Source organism: Lagopus muta, chromosome 4 (genome assembly GCF_023343835.1).
Source record: "Lagopus muta isolate bLagMut1 chromosome 4, bLagMut1 primary, whole genome shotgun sequence".
Taxonomy (NCBI): domain Eukaryota; kingdom Metazoa; phylum Chordata; class Aves; order Galliformes; family Phasianidae; genus Lagopus; species Lagopus muta.
Window position 1 is genome coordinate 2,143,269 of NC_064436.1, and position 14,710 is coordinate 2,157,978.

The following is a 14,710-nucleotide window of genomic DNA, read 5'->3' on the forward strand; positions in this document are numbered from 1 at the left end:
AGCTCTGATAATAACATGTTTCAAGTGGGAGTGCTGGTTCAGCAGGTGTACAAAGTGGAGTCATGTTTTGTTTTTGCTCCCAGCTAATGAGATTCAAAAGGCTGTGAAAATGTGGTTCCAAGTCAAATGATCAATAAATATTTACTAATCCAATTAATTCTTCTTTTTAAGATCAGCCGGTTTTGTCATGAAGTCAATACTTTAAAAAAATTGATGGTAATGTTTACTCAAAAAAACTTTCTAAGTTACAGGAAGCTGTAATGTGGTATTGAGCATAGCCAGTGGATTTTCACCTGTGCTTTTATGGTACCTTTGCTTTAGGAAGAGGTGGTGGTTCACTCCTCCAGATGGCTGGAAGACCAGCCACCATCCCCAGGGAAGCCCAGGGTCCTTGCCCAGAGCTCCACACTGGCAATAGACTGTTAACCAACTCTTTATGCTATTACTGTTGACTTCAACCTGAAATGTTTTCTATCTAATGAGAAACCTCTCATACAAACATATTTCCTGAGTTTGGTTTACAGCAAAGATGGAAGTAAATTCTAGTGATGAGGCACATTGTTGGGGTTCCAGAGACCTAGGCTGTATCTAACCTCTCATGTCTTAAGCCAGCTAAACTTGCCTGTGTTGGCTCAGAATTTCATGCAAATGCAATACCAAGTCTGATTTATGCTTTGGAAATGTTTCATTTGTTATTTCTCTGCTGAAACAATTCAGCTAATTAGTGGATGGGAGGGGGGGGAAGGGAGGGGAAGGGGAAACAAAAAAGAAAATAAAAAATAAAAAAAAAATCTACAGCCAGTATTTCAAAATTACAGGGGAAAAAAGTGTTCTAAAAATATGAAGACATATTTCTTTTATATGAGCTATTTTTCTGTGGTCACTTCTCGTGCACAACTGGGAACTACTTCTGCCTACAGCTGTTTTGTAATATAGAATATTTTTTCTTCCTGGAACTTCATACTTTTCTGTACAATAGTTATGAGCAATATTTTTATACTTCGCTACATAAGCTTGCTGTGATTACGAGGTACTGTGGATTTCTTGTGTTACCTCTAGAAAAAATGATAGATGTATCTCAGATTACAGGCAAGAAAGCAAAATTGACAGCAGTGGTGGAAGCTTTTGAAAGATTCTCTAATCTGTAAATGTGTCTGGGGGACAAGAGGGTGTATAATAAAAGTTACAAAAAATGAGCAGCAGATACTGGAAGGAATACTGGGGAACTTGTTTGAGACAAGATGTGGCTTGGATTGGAGGAAGAAAGGATGTCACTGATATGGGAATGCTTTGTAAGAAGAGAAGAAAAGAAATATAGAATAGGACAGGAAGATGTTATGAAGAGTAATATGGTATTTAAGGTGTAGTTTTCAGTCTGAGATAGGCTGGGGAGAGCTTCTGGGAAGAGGAGGAGGGATGGTCCAGAATTATGCTTAATAAAGGCATCGGTGGTGGGACTGAAAACTGCCCAGCTGGGGAAATGATGTTCTCATCACTTAAGAGATGTTTCTATCCCAAACTGGAAGAACAAATGGCAACAGCTGCCTTCCTGAACTTACAGGTATAGCAGCAAGAAAAATCCTACAAACTGCCTGTAAAGTGTATATATAAATTGGAATTGTGTTGGAAAGGGATAGTTTCCCTAAGGACCGTGTTTCTTGGGAAACAAGGTTAAAAAGAAAGAAGGTATAACCTTATGTTGCTGTTTCATGCCTCATTAAATTGTTTATAGTGTATGCGTAGCTTTTCTTACAATCAATATTCTAGCATAGGAGTGGTTCATTAAGACTATGGGCAATGCCTTCCACAGATGAATTATTATCAATCTGATTATTATTATTCTGAAATTATCCACAGTGCCTGATTTCCTTCAGAATAATCGACAGTGGGGGTGATTGCAGGATATATTTGCATTTGTAATAGTCTTTTGAATATAGATCAAGCATTGCATCTTTTTGCTTAATCTGAAATTCAGGTGGGATTAACATACTACTGAAATGCTGTGGCTGTATCTGTGAAAACATCTACGTTACTCTAGCTGTGAGATTAGAAAGCTGTTTAGAATCTCAGTATTCATGTTTCTTTTGCTCTCTTAGCTGTCCGAGCAGATGTGTTTGTGCTTTTCAGAGTGTTTATTTTTCTTTTGATTGCTTTTGTTTTGTGAAAGCCAGTCTCTGGAATTTTGGGAAAAAGATGCAGCAAGATTCCACTCAGCTCTGACTGTAGGTTAGTACATTTTAATCCTTCTACCATTATGGTGGAAAGGAAAAATAAGGTTTTGTGGCTTAAAAAACAAACAAACAACAACAAAAAAGCAACAAACCAAAGCAATTCATATGTAAGCACTTATTTTTCATTATTTATCTCTTCACGAGAAAATTTCCTCTCTCTAAATAGTTAATTATTAGGATGCAATCAGAAAAATGCAGGCATCCTTGCGTAATATTTGATCAGAATGGGTGTTTATTCATCACAGGAATGGTGTAATGTTGCAACAGGGATGGTTTCTAGAAATCAAAGGTTTTTATCCTTGGATCACTATTTTCTCCCTTCTAATGGCTGTCTAAAATACTTGTACATCAGTAGCCCATTAATCATCATTCCTTACTCAGTAGAAAACTATTCTGTGTGTATGGAAGGCACAAAGTTCCTCAGTAGTTGCACAATGAGATGTGCCATTACTCTCTTAATCCATAAATCTCGACTTGCTGTCTTGTATCCACTGATGCAAACTGTAGATGAGACATCTAATATGAAACCTGCACAGAACAAAGCTTGATCTGCTATTTGCTGCTACAAACAAGCATGCTGAGAAGCAGCGGGCTACAGGTTAGTGTCTTTTTCCTGTTCAGTGGCCAATCTTTTCCAGTGTATAATCATTCCTGTGCAAGATGCCAGTCATCTTGCATGAGATGGTGATGCAGTCATACATCTGCATGTCAATTGAGAATGCATATTACTAATATACTAGTGGTGATACCAAACTGGGAGCAAGATCTGGACTGAAGCAGGAACTGATCGAGCCAGCTTGTTACTGGGATCTGTTCTTATAGCTTAAGAAACATCATGGTTATTAAAAAGAAAAAAAAAAAAAGAGAAGAAAAAATTGTTTGCAAAAGGGAACAGGTAATATGAAAAAGTTCTGTGATTGTGCTGAGTATTACAATTATGAAACTTAACCTGCAAATTTTTCTTGCCCCAACTGGCCTATAGCTTCTATTCCCTACTATCCCTGTGATATTTTTAATTTGTTAGTGGGGAGAGGAAAGGAAATGTACTGTAAAATGAACTATTACAAATGCTTCTGTTGAGTTTGTATTTTAAATGCCAATTACTCAAGCAGGTGGCAAGCTTAGCTTAGCTTAACTAAAGCTAAATTGAATGTTTGCTCACTTCTGAGAAGTGTGATACCTAAATACCTTGATGCTAGGAAGTCAGATTTTGAAATCATGTCTTTTTCCAAAGGGACTGATGAAGGAAATCTTAGGAAATCTCTACTCATTTTCTAGTGTATTATCCTGTATGTGTTTCAAGAGCAAATGAGCCCTTTTTCTGAAACCAGAACTTGGTGCTTGTTTTCTTCTTCTTTTTTTTTTTTTTTTTTAATTTATCTTTAATGGTTGGAACAACAACTTGCATCTGTAACGCTCAATTTTTAAAGCTGTCATAAAAGTATCATTTACTACATAGAAAGTAAAATGAAATGTGCCGTTAAGCAATTATCAGGCAAAAATGCTAAAGGAGAGATGCTCATCTGTGTTGCTTAAGCTTATTTTCACTTTACTGGCTTCCCTACTGTATACTATGGTCACGCATTAAGAATCGCACAAGCTTTGAGCTGTAATTTGCTGTGCACATTTATCTAAATCCTTCATTCTGTGGCAAATGTAAAGACAATTCTTTACATTCCAGCATTCATATTTTTTGGAGCTACTTGAATTGCCCTTGTATTATTTTCTCTGATGGAAATGAAGAATTCTGCTTTATCATCTGCTAAAATATATATATATATATATATATATATATATATATATATATATATATATATATATGTTGCTAACTTAAAAGAGAGTATAAGCTGAATCAGATAGAGAAGAATTGTTCCTTTCTGTTCATGTTACAGCAGGTAGAGTCAGGTTGCATTGATCTCCTTGTTTCCATGGTTTCATATTTACAAGGTGTAGTGGAAATGCTTAAGTCACAGCCTGAACCAGTGGTTGACCACCTGATGGGAAGGCAGGGCCAACCCAGGGGAGCTCAGTGCATGCAGTGCACCTGAGTGACTGGAAGGTGTGGAAACAGGATCTGCCCCTTCCCAGACCTCAGTAAGTGGTTGTTGGAGATCCCTGCATACCTGAGGCTTTCCAAAGGGTAAGCAGTTTCTTTCCTTTATTTCTGTGCCTACGGCTGGTGCATGTGAGCAAATCCTCACTTGGGACTAGGACTTTGCTACTCTGCTGTTATTGCTCCATTGCATTACACAAGGGCTCAAGAGCATTGATTATCACTTATGCTATTTTTTGACAGGGCACCTTTCATTTTATACACTGATATTTCTCTGTTGACCTTACACCAAGCATAAGTGTGAGGCTCTGCTGAAGTTGTGTGTGAGCCGAAACAGTTTATGGAATTGCTGCAGAAGTTAACAGAGGAGTTTCTTTTGTTGCAAAGAAACACCTGTTTGACTTCTGAAATAAATGAAAAGGGTGTTAAAAAAAACACCTATGGTCTCCTTCTGGTCACTTCCAAATTCTAACAAATACGGTAAATATGTTGAATTATGTTACTTTGACTTAAATACTTAAATTCAGATATTATTTTAGGGGTGAAAATCGAAGGTGGAACAGTATTTGCTTGTTTTTAATGGTCAGGAGTCACGCAGCAGTTGAATTCTGCAGTTACTAAGAACAGTTCCACACAAGCTTATTTGTTTTATGAGCATAAGGGTTTGATTTCTCAGGCAGTCCCTTGAGAGATTAGACTTGGCCACAACAGTAGCCTCAGAGTGTTTCATTGATCCCCTTGCATCTGGTAAGTATTAATGTGGATTGAAATAAAGACTTGTTTACACTGTACATGTATATTTCTATCTTGCCTTAAGACTGAAAGTGAGGGCTGGAGCAGCTTTAGCTACCTTCAAATTCTTAGAGCATGTGCTGACCTAATGCCTCTCCTAAAGTTGTTTACTTTAACTCCTCCTGAAAGAAAACGTAGAGGAGATGTGTACCATCAAGTGCAAAGATTATACAAAATGGTGGTGCAAAGCATACAATAAGTCTGTAAAAGACTTGTAAAACCCATCCTTTGCATTTTAGAATGCTCTTGTGTGTACTGTAACTCCTCTGACAAATGTGTTCTTCTTTGCAGCACGCGTGCTCGGATGTGTTACGTTCCCTTTTCACTTTTCCTCCCTCTCCAGTCAGTTCCTAGGAGCACTTCTGTGCACTCAATGCTCTGTGAATCCTCGCTGCTTAGTCCCACTTGTGAAGGCATGGCAAATATGGTGTTTGTGTGCATTGTGCCTATAGCCTTTTAAATAGCAGGATGCCACAGATTGAGTGAATGGCTGATGATTGGTACTATGTGGATAGAGAATTAAGAATTATTAGGGGAAAATGTTCAGCTGTATGAGAAACACACTATCCTGTTTGCAATCCAAAGTTCAAATTCAGTGAGGCACTCAGCGTAATTAAATATTTTTTTCTGAAGATCTTGAAGCTCCATGCATTGAACGTGTGCTTAATGTTCTACATACGGATAATCACTTTCAATTAGATTCTGAACATATACTTAAAGTAAATGCCTGAATACTTCACTGAATTGAATACTACATGACAATGTTTCTACTAATCAGTGATGAATATATCAAAAACGAATGTGTTTTCTTTGATCTGAGACACTAAGGGCAACTATTTCATATTTGTGCTTAAGCACTGGTAGACTTTGTCAGATGTGTTTTGTGATCTATTCACTTCACCTTAATGAATTCCCTTTTTGTACGTGAGAGGATGGAAGGTAATGCGGTTTATTTGTTGTGAGTAAACTAGGAATTTTATTATTGTCCAGAATATAAGGGAGGAGAATATTGCACGTGTATCCCCTGCCCCCCACCTCCTACTGGTTTGTTGCAATTTTGAGTGGCTGTTTTCTGTAGCCAGAAAAACAAAGGATTGATATTTATAAAGCCACATTCCTCCAAAATGCTCGGGAGTTCATATTCACAGTTGTTGCTATAATTACAGATTAAAGGCAATTTGAACCTCCGCTCTCACAGATTTCTAACACGCTTCCTTATAATACTTGTAATTTTGAATGGAAATAGGTCTGATGATTTTTATACCTAAGGGAATGATTTAAGGAGGCAGTGAATGGTAACAAGCTACCAGGTTCTACCAGGTGCAAAATGAGAACATCTGTCTCTACTTCCTGTAACAAGAGCCTTTATTAAAGCAAAATGCTGCAGTGTTGGCACCATGAGCAACGTGCACTGAGATGCTGTTAAAATACAGTGCATCTGCAAAGTACCCTCTGCATTCATGTAGTCACAAAGGGTAGCTTTATTTTTGTCTGTTACTGTTTTTCAAAATAATGCAAAGTGAAGGTAAATAATTTAAAAGCTTTGAAGGCAACAAGAAGTGATAATTCTCCATTGAATAATTTCAGACTCATTCCAATGGATTTTGAATCCTTTTATTGAAATGCTTCCATGAGTTGCCTTTTTATTCTTAAACTTTCTTCATTAAGATACAAAATTGGTTACTTTGAATACTAATGTTTAGGTCGTGCAGCATTTATTACTTGAACTAGCAATATCATCCTGAATGTGCATCTCCCTTGGATGAATGCTATCTGGTTTCAACAGCTTTTAATTGCCGAGTGATGTCAAATATAAAATATAAAGAAGCTCTTATTTTTTTTCCTGGAATTATTTTTCCTATAAGATTCTTTTGTATGTCACGGTTCAGTAGGAGAAATAGTGTCTGTAGAATGGTGTTTTAAACATAAAAATGAAAAATTCTCTGGAGACTATGTGCATGCTGTCCAGATAGTTTTAGAGAAACAGTTGTACGTAAGAGCAAATGAATGTCATGCATTCCTAGGGAGAGCTATGTGGGGCTGTGTGTATGGATTTTACCAACTTCATATGAATAATTCTTAGTTTTAACTAATATTTCAGTGGAGTGGGAGCAGACTTGTGGTCAAGATTATGACTGCAGTATTAAGTAAATGCTGCTAAATATGTGTGTATGAAGTCTTTGATTCCTTTCATTTTCTGGTGAGTTTATTATTTGTTAACTGAGTAATAGAAATATTCAGAGAAATAAATTTTAGTTGTCTTGTTGGACAACAGAACTTGTTTTTATATGTCCAATGAAGCACCTCTTTACATCCTTCTGTTAGTGAAATTAAGTCTTGAAAATGTAAACCTCGCTGAATAATATTCTTCACAACCCTAAAATGATATGTTCTCATTTTATTTGATAGCTATCTTAGAGAGTTAGTTTCTTGGTGGGTTTTTTTGTTGTTCCACATTAATATCTTGTTACAGATATTTTTTTCTTGTTGCTACTTCTGCATTTGTTGTGGTTGCCATTGTATGATAATGTATTTCTTATCTTACAAACTATAGGAATCTTTCTTATGGTGAATCTGTACCAATCTTAATACTTTCTGCATTTCATCATGCATTTTTTCTTCCTATTTTTAAAATTATTAGGTGTATTATGCAATGGTAGTTTATAAACATTTTGTACTTCTTGATTTTTAAGTGCATTTTCTTTGTTTTGGTAACTATCTTGTTCCTCATAGGATGTTAATACCTGGAGTGTTACTCTCGGGTCACATTCATCTGCACTGACGATCTGTATTGGACAATACGTACGAGTGATCTGGTGAATTGATTTCAGACAATCATAGCATAATTAATTCTGGAAGGTATCTTGGGAGGTTGCTAGTCCAGTCCTGAGGTCAGCTCAAGGCTTCATCCATGTGGACAAGCTTCCAAGGATGGAGACTGCACAGCCTCCGTGGACAGCCTGTTCAAACTGCCCTAAAAGAAAAAGTCTTTCAGGTTAGTGTTCTTCTGTTTATGCTTATTGTCTGTCATTCTCCAGCTCTGTGCTCTTATGGCTCTGTCTTTCTGATAACCTCACCAGGGAAAGCTGCTCTTGGGTCTCCTTGGTAGCCTTCTGCTGAGCTTGCATTTTGGAGGACTTGAACTGGAAATGATATATAGATAGGGTCTGAGTGGTGAGTTGAGGGGAGAGTAAATCACTAATCGTGATCATGTTAATGCAGCCCATGATGCTCTTGACATCCCTTGCTGCCAGGACACACTACTGCCTTGTGTTTGCCTTGCTTTTGTTTTGTTTTTAAACAGATCTCCAACATCTTTTTTTTTTCTTCCAAAGAGCCACTTCTCAGCTAGTCACCCCCAGCTTATGTTACTGCAAGGAGCTCCTTCTATGCAGAAATGGGGTTTTGTATTAGTCTTTGCAGAGCTGCATGAGATTACAGGTGGTCTGTTCCCCCAGCTTGCCCTGTTCACTGTGGATTGCAGCTATGCCTTCCTGCATATCAGCTGGGGATGTCACCTCAATTTGGTGCAATCTGAAAACTCAATGAGTGAATGTTCTGCTGTATCAAGAAAGATATTAAAACAGTACAGATCCCAAAGGAGAGCACAGTGGGATGCACCACTGAGGGCTTTGCTGAATTCTCCACTGCTCTCCTCTCATCCCCAAATCCAGCCATGTTATGAGAAAAGGTATGCAGGTTGTCTAAACAAGCTTGGTTTGTCCTTGATAAATCTGTGCTGACTGTTCCCGTTTACCAACCTTGGCACGTACTAAGCAATATGAAGGCTGAATAACTTCTCAAATGCATGAAATTGACAGTTTTGTAAAGCCATTATGCTAGGGAGTAATTTCAGAGGAGCTGTGGTGTACATAAGAAACACAAATGAGAGAATTTTGAATGTCTAGAGGGTACTGTTGACCTTGTACTTTTTCTTTAGATTCATAGTTTCTTCATGTCTTTGCATTTAATTTCTATTCTGGGTGTGAGGTCTCAGGCACAAGGGGGAACAGGAGAATTTGCTGTAGATGTGTTCACTTCAAAATGTGAATACTGATTTTTGTAGTAAAATATAAAATTTCTGTCAGTCTTGTCAGTCCTGCTAAAAAGCTGAAACTGCCTTTGTTATGAAATGTCTCTGAGCCACAAAGGATCTGTTACTTAGCACTGCAGTAAAATTAATAGATGTCTTAGGAAAGTTGTGGTCATGCAGCTGATAAGCCTAAGAAAGTGAAACTTTCTTGCTGTTAAGCAAGAAGCTGTTGCTTATAAAAGCAGCAATTCTTTTAAATTTCTGACTTTTTACATTTACCTTTTTGGGCTGCATTTAGATAGATAACTGGCTTACAAACATCACAACAGAATATACAACCTGATTTTATGTGCAATGTTCCTTTCCACCTCCCTTTTGGCAGCACTGCCGTGGGAAGAGCTGGAGCTTCATTTTGCACTATGGTGTAACAGAAATTGAGGTTCTAATGTAAGTGATTAACCACACGCTAGCAGAAGGGATTGTGAGTAAAGGAAATTTAAGTACTAATAATTCAATTGGAAAAAATTGCACTCCAGTGGATTATCACATGTTAATTATCAGGAGGTGGTTTCATCTACTGGGATTATGCTAGTGCTTCATGTAGCCTGCATAGATGAAATCCCTAGAGCAAGCACTGCAAGAACTATATGATTTTTTTTTTTTTAAAAGCCTGTGTATAATTAGAGTCTCCAATGAGAATATTTAATTTTGACTAACCATCAATGAAGTTTTATTGGAAGGAATATTAGAATGTCCTAGGAGCATGTCTGCATTTTCCTATATTTAATGTCACATTACTTCTTAGTTTCGTGATGTCACCCACTAAGACATGATTAAGCCCAAGCTCCAAGGGAATGACATATTCTGTTTTCTGGTTAAAATGTTTAAGCCTAATGTTTCAATTGGGATGGGAAAACAGAAAGTTAAATATAGGTGTACTTTAATGCCTGGCTGTCAGGTATATATGGCCCATAGCAGATCTAATTTTTTAATATGTCTGAGGAAAGAATTAATGAAACTATGTTTTAAAACCATTTTGGCAGTGGGTTCTTTTTGATGTGAGCAGGTAAAGAAATGGACTGTTGGAAATACTGGAGGCAGTCTCTTATAGGTGTATAGAGAGGAGATTAGGAACAAGGTTGTGGATATGCTGGTTTTTCTATGATTTGAATTAGACATTCAATAAAGAATGAATGAAGTATTCCATAAAGGATAAACTAAGCTCAATAGTATCTGAGCAAGGATGTGGCATGGGAGTTTTAAAATATAATAGAACAATTGTAGCCAGTAAAGAATTTCTACACGTAGGTGTCTTTTCTTTGAGTCTTTGTCAGTCTAGATCCTGAGTATGTTAAAGTTTGTTGGATTGAGGAATGGTTAATCAGAATGTACAGACATAATTTTGTGCAGTACAGTGGTGTCTGAACTAGTGACAAGCAAATGGTTCCTGAAGTCAGTCTTCATTTATTAGCATGAACAGTTTTACTACTCCAATCTAAATATTTCTAGCTCAACAAACTATTTCTATCTCATGTGAAATATAGCATGTGAAAAGTGTGTTGTAGAAAGCTTAACAAAGACAATTTAAGTTTTTATAAGAAATTATTTTTTTTTTTAAATGGCTTTTTTAGGTAAAGGCTTTGGCAGGGTCTTGCAGTGTATTCAGAGTTAGTGAGGTTTCTGTTTCTTGTTGTGTGGTAAAATAAAATGAAAGCACAGTAGTTACAGGCTTGTGACAGTGCAATTACTGTGCCTAGTGTAACTTAGAAGGCACTGATCTACTGGCAGGGGTCATTATTCCTTAGAATGTACTTTCACAACTGTAATTGTACCTCCCTTTTACCTGAAAAATGACCCAGAAAGAGTACTGCTATTCGATTGTGAGTGTTCTACTTTCTTCAAGTTCGTGCAGCAGCATTTTTAGTTTTACTTTAGCATGCTGTTTCTTACTAGCTTGTGACCCACTTTCCACGCTATAAACACATTTTAACTGAAGGAGAAAGCATCTTATCAGTCAGCTGTTATCAAAAGATTCCGGGAATGTAAGATTTCCTTCGTATTTGTTAATTGTGTTAGGGAACATAGATTATCTGTAGCACAACTTTGTATTCAAGACTGCTGTATGTGAACACCCATGCTAACTTTTATCCTTTCTTATGAAGGAAGAAGCCATCACATCTTAAAAGGGAATAAGTTCTTCAGTGATGTTACCATTGATTTCTTAGTACAGAGGGAAAAGACCTGCTACTGTCTCAAGGCACTAGTTGTCTCAGGGTCACTTCTGTCTAGGGAAAATAGAAAGAAAACTGAAAAGGGAGCTGTTGTTTGGTTTGGCTTGGCTTTACTCATCTGCAAGAGAAATGCAGGAAGGTTGCCTGTTACCTGACTGTGTAATCAATGAATATACAGATGTCATAATTAAAAGATATACAGGAAAGTTAGGCTAAACAAGTTACCACACTAAAGAAGAATGGTTGGAAAGCTTGCCCTTGTCCTGGGCTCACTGAGAAGACTCCAAGAGGAACAATCTCCAAAAGAGATCCTTCCCCACTGGCAGTCACTCCACTCCTTCTGATAGCACAGGAGAATTGCCTTCACCTGTGCTCCTCTGGCTGACTCATTGCTCACCTCAGGTGGTCAATCAGAGGTTCAGGCCTTATTCAGCAGTTCCCATACACTGAGCAATCAAAACATTGAGTTTATATAAGGGTGTTTTTTTGTTGGTGTAGCTGAATAACTGAAACATACAGCCCCAAGCTACCCAGAACTACTGCTTCTTTAATGTGCAAATAACTTTCCCTCACTATAACAGAAACTATTACACAGAGAATATTGGAAAGGTGTTTCAAAATGTATAAAGCTGTCAAGCTTCTGGAGGAAGTCATAGGCATAGAGATGACCATAAGAAGACTTGCTGCCTTTGTGGAAGAATGGATGAGACAGTCAACCTACAAATAGGTTATTATGAAGTATGTGAGACATGCTGCTTACTTACATATCTCATGTTGAAGCAATTTAATCCAGATATCATTTAAGTGTCTTAAATCCAAGTCTCCTGTGTGAAATTACAGATCATGGCATTTATTTTTTATAAAATACAGAATTAAGCTCCTTTGAATAAAAGTTTAACCAAGAAGTTCTGACAGATTGCTGAAACGAAAGCAAACATCACAATAATTAAATCATTACTTTGATTATTAAAAAAATACAGCTAGCCCAAGGAGAAAGATCTTTGTTTTTTCTTCTCTTGTTGAGAAACTGAAGCCATGCAAAGTAGATCCTGAAATTCATTTTCAGGAATCAGACTTTAATACCAGTGGTCTGTCATCATTCATAGTCAATGGGTGCTGTTGTTCTTATGGGAAATGGTATTTAGCTATCAAATGTTTCTCCCTCCATTTAGAATGAGGCATTTTTATTTGTTGTGAGAATGTGACTTTACTATGGGTCATGATTCAATTTAATCTGTGAATTATTTTTTTTTAAGTCGCTGGATAAAAGACAGTATACAATAGATCACAACATAAACAAGATCATTTTCTTGAAGATTATTTGCTGTGATTTTTTTCAGTAGTACTGCTTGACACAAATCTTGACAGCTGTCATTAACAACTGTTGTCTTTCAGCAGGTCAGGAAAGATGATGACATATTAATGAAAAGACAACAGCCAGATGAAGATAGAAATGCCTTTTGATAGAAAATGTTTAAAGAGCTAGTAAATTCTTGAACTAAGCTTAAAAATTGTATTTTTGGTTATAATGTTCATCTAATTTATGGAGAATCTGTAGAGTGGTCAATGGACAAGCCATTTCTCATCTGTTTTGCATGGTTCCTGAATCTGTCCTTGCAGAATGCTTCCTTAAGATTTTACCTGAGAGCTTGTGTTTTCAGGTTAAGCAAGAATAAGAGATCTAATGCTCTTGTCTGATAACCATACATTTCAGTAACCCTGTTTTAAACATCAAGACTCTAGTTCTACTTATTTACACATATTTAAGAATGACGTAAGTGTAGGAACACTGGCTTAATGTGTATATTCTTTACCAGTTTTTTATTTATGTTAATAATTTTCTTGGCTTGTAAAAACTAGAGCAAGAATTTGAAGCTGTTTAGTATGCTGAATACATGCTAGAAAAATGAATGTAAAACAATGTCTTTATGAAGGACGTATAATTGAAAATTTAGGAGATGACGTTAGAGTTTGGACAGCTCAGAAATTAATTTTTTTTTAAGAAAGTAAATGAATTACTGGTGACTACTGAGAAGTGAAGTAGTCAGAAAGCATTTAGAAATCTTGGCTTAATCCATAATATGTACGTTGTCAACTTAGATTCATGATTTCTTATATAATAAAGGACGAGGATGTTTAGGTAATAGTATTCCAGGATGTAAGTGAATAGGAATAATTAAATAGAAGAGTAAATACTGAGATGATTTAGAAAGTGGAAGCTTTGCAAGGTTTAAACAAAACAAAGAGCCAACCATATCCTGGGTTGCATCCAAAGCAGTGTGGTCAGCATGTGGAGGGGAATCTCACAGCTGCTCTATACTCTGCACTGGTGAGGCTTCACCTGGAGCACTGTGTCCAGATGTGGAGTCCTCAGGACAAGAGAGACGTGGACCTGTTGGACCACGTCCAGAGAAGGACCACAAAAATGATCCCAGGGATGGAATCACCTTCCCAGTGAGGACAGGCTGGGAGAGCTTCAGCCTGAAGAACAGAGGGCCCTGGAGAGACGTGAGAGTGGCCTTTCTGTATCAAAAGGGGATCTATAAGAAGGAAGGGGACAGACTCTTTAGCTCGGTCTGTTGTGACGAGACAAGGGGAAAGGGTTTCAAACTAAAAGAGGGGATCGGATATAAAGAAAGTGTTTCACAGTGAGGGTGGTGAGGCACTGGAACAGTTGTCCAGAGAGGTGATGGATGCTTTATCCCTGTAGATACTCAAGGTCAGGCTGCCGGGGCTCTGAGCAGCATGATCTAGCTGAAGATATTCCTGTTCATTGCTGGGTATTTGGACCAGATAGCTTTTAAGGGTTCCTTCTAATTCAAACAATTATTTGATTATATAAAATATCAGTTGTGTGTGATTTTCTTACCCAACTTGCATCTTTCTTTCCATCTTGGTTGTAAAATATGCAGAGAGAGAAAGAGGATAACTAGGCAGGAGACAGCAATAATAGGAGTGTAACTGTACATAGCTTATGAAGAGAATAGAAATTTGTTCATACTAATATATGCTGAAGTATTATTCTGTGAAGTAATATTCTGTATTATTCTTATTCAACGTTTCCATAAGCATAAGAGGTATTTTTGATAAATATTTTTGATAAATTAACAAGAAGTCTGTTAGAAAAAAATATATATATATATATATATATTCCTATATATAATAAATATAAAAATATATATATATATTCCTATATATTTCCTATAGGAAATATATAGGAAATATATAGGAAATGTGAACTTCCTAAGCTTTTTGGCGTGCTGATGACCCTGATGTTAAGGGAAATGGAGGAACTTTGTGCTTCATTGGTCTGCTATTATCTGTCAAAATCAATGTAGATTAAATTTATGTTGATTGTAAGTCTAGTTAT

At 36.9% G+C, this 14,710-nt stretch overlaps 1 long non-coding RNA gene across 6 annotated transcripts in view; it reads left to right on the forward strand.

The window, feature by feature from the left end:
- Nucleotides 1-14,710, forward strand: part of LOC125692435 (uncharacterized) — a 44,171-nt gene that overhangs the window by 4,751 nt on the left and 24,710 nt on the right. For all 6 annotated transcript variants that reach the window (XR_007376652.1, XR_007376653.1, XR_007376651.1 and 3 more), the window contains exon 2: nucleotides 7,810-8,071. This is a non-coding gene — a long non-coding RNA (uncharacterized LOC125692435). The remainder of the gene's footprint in view (nucleotides 1-7,809; nucleotides 8,072-14,710) is intronic.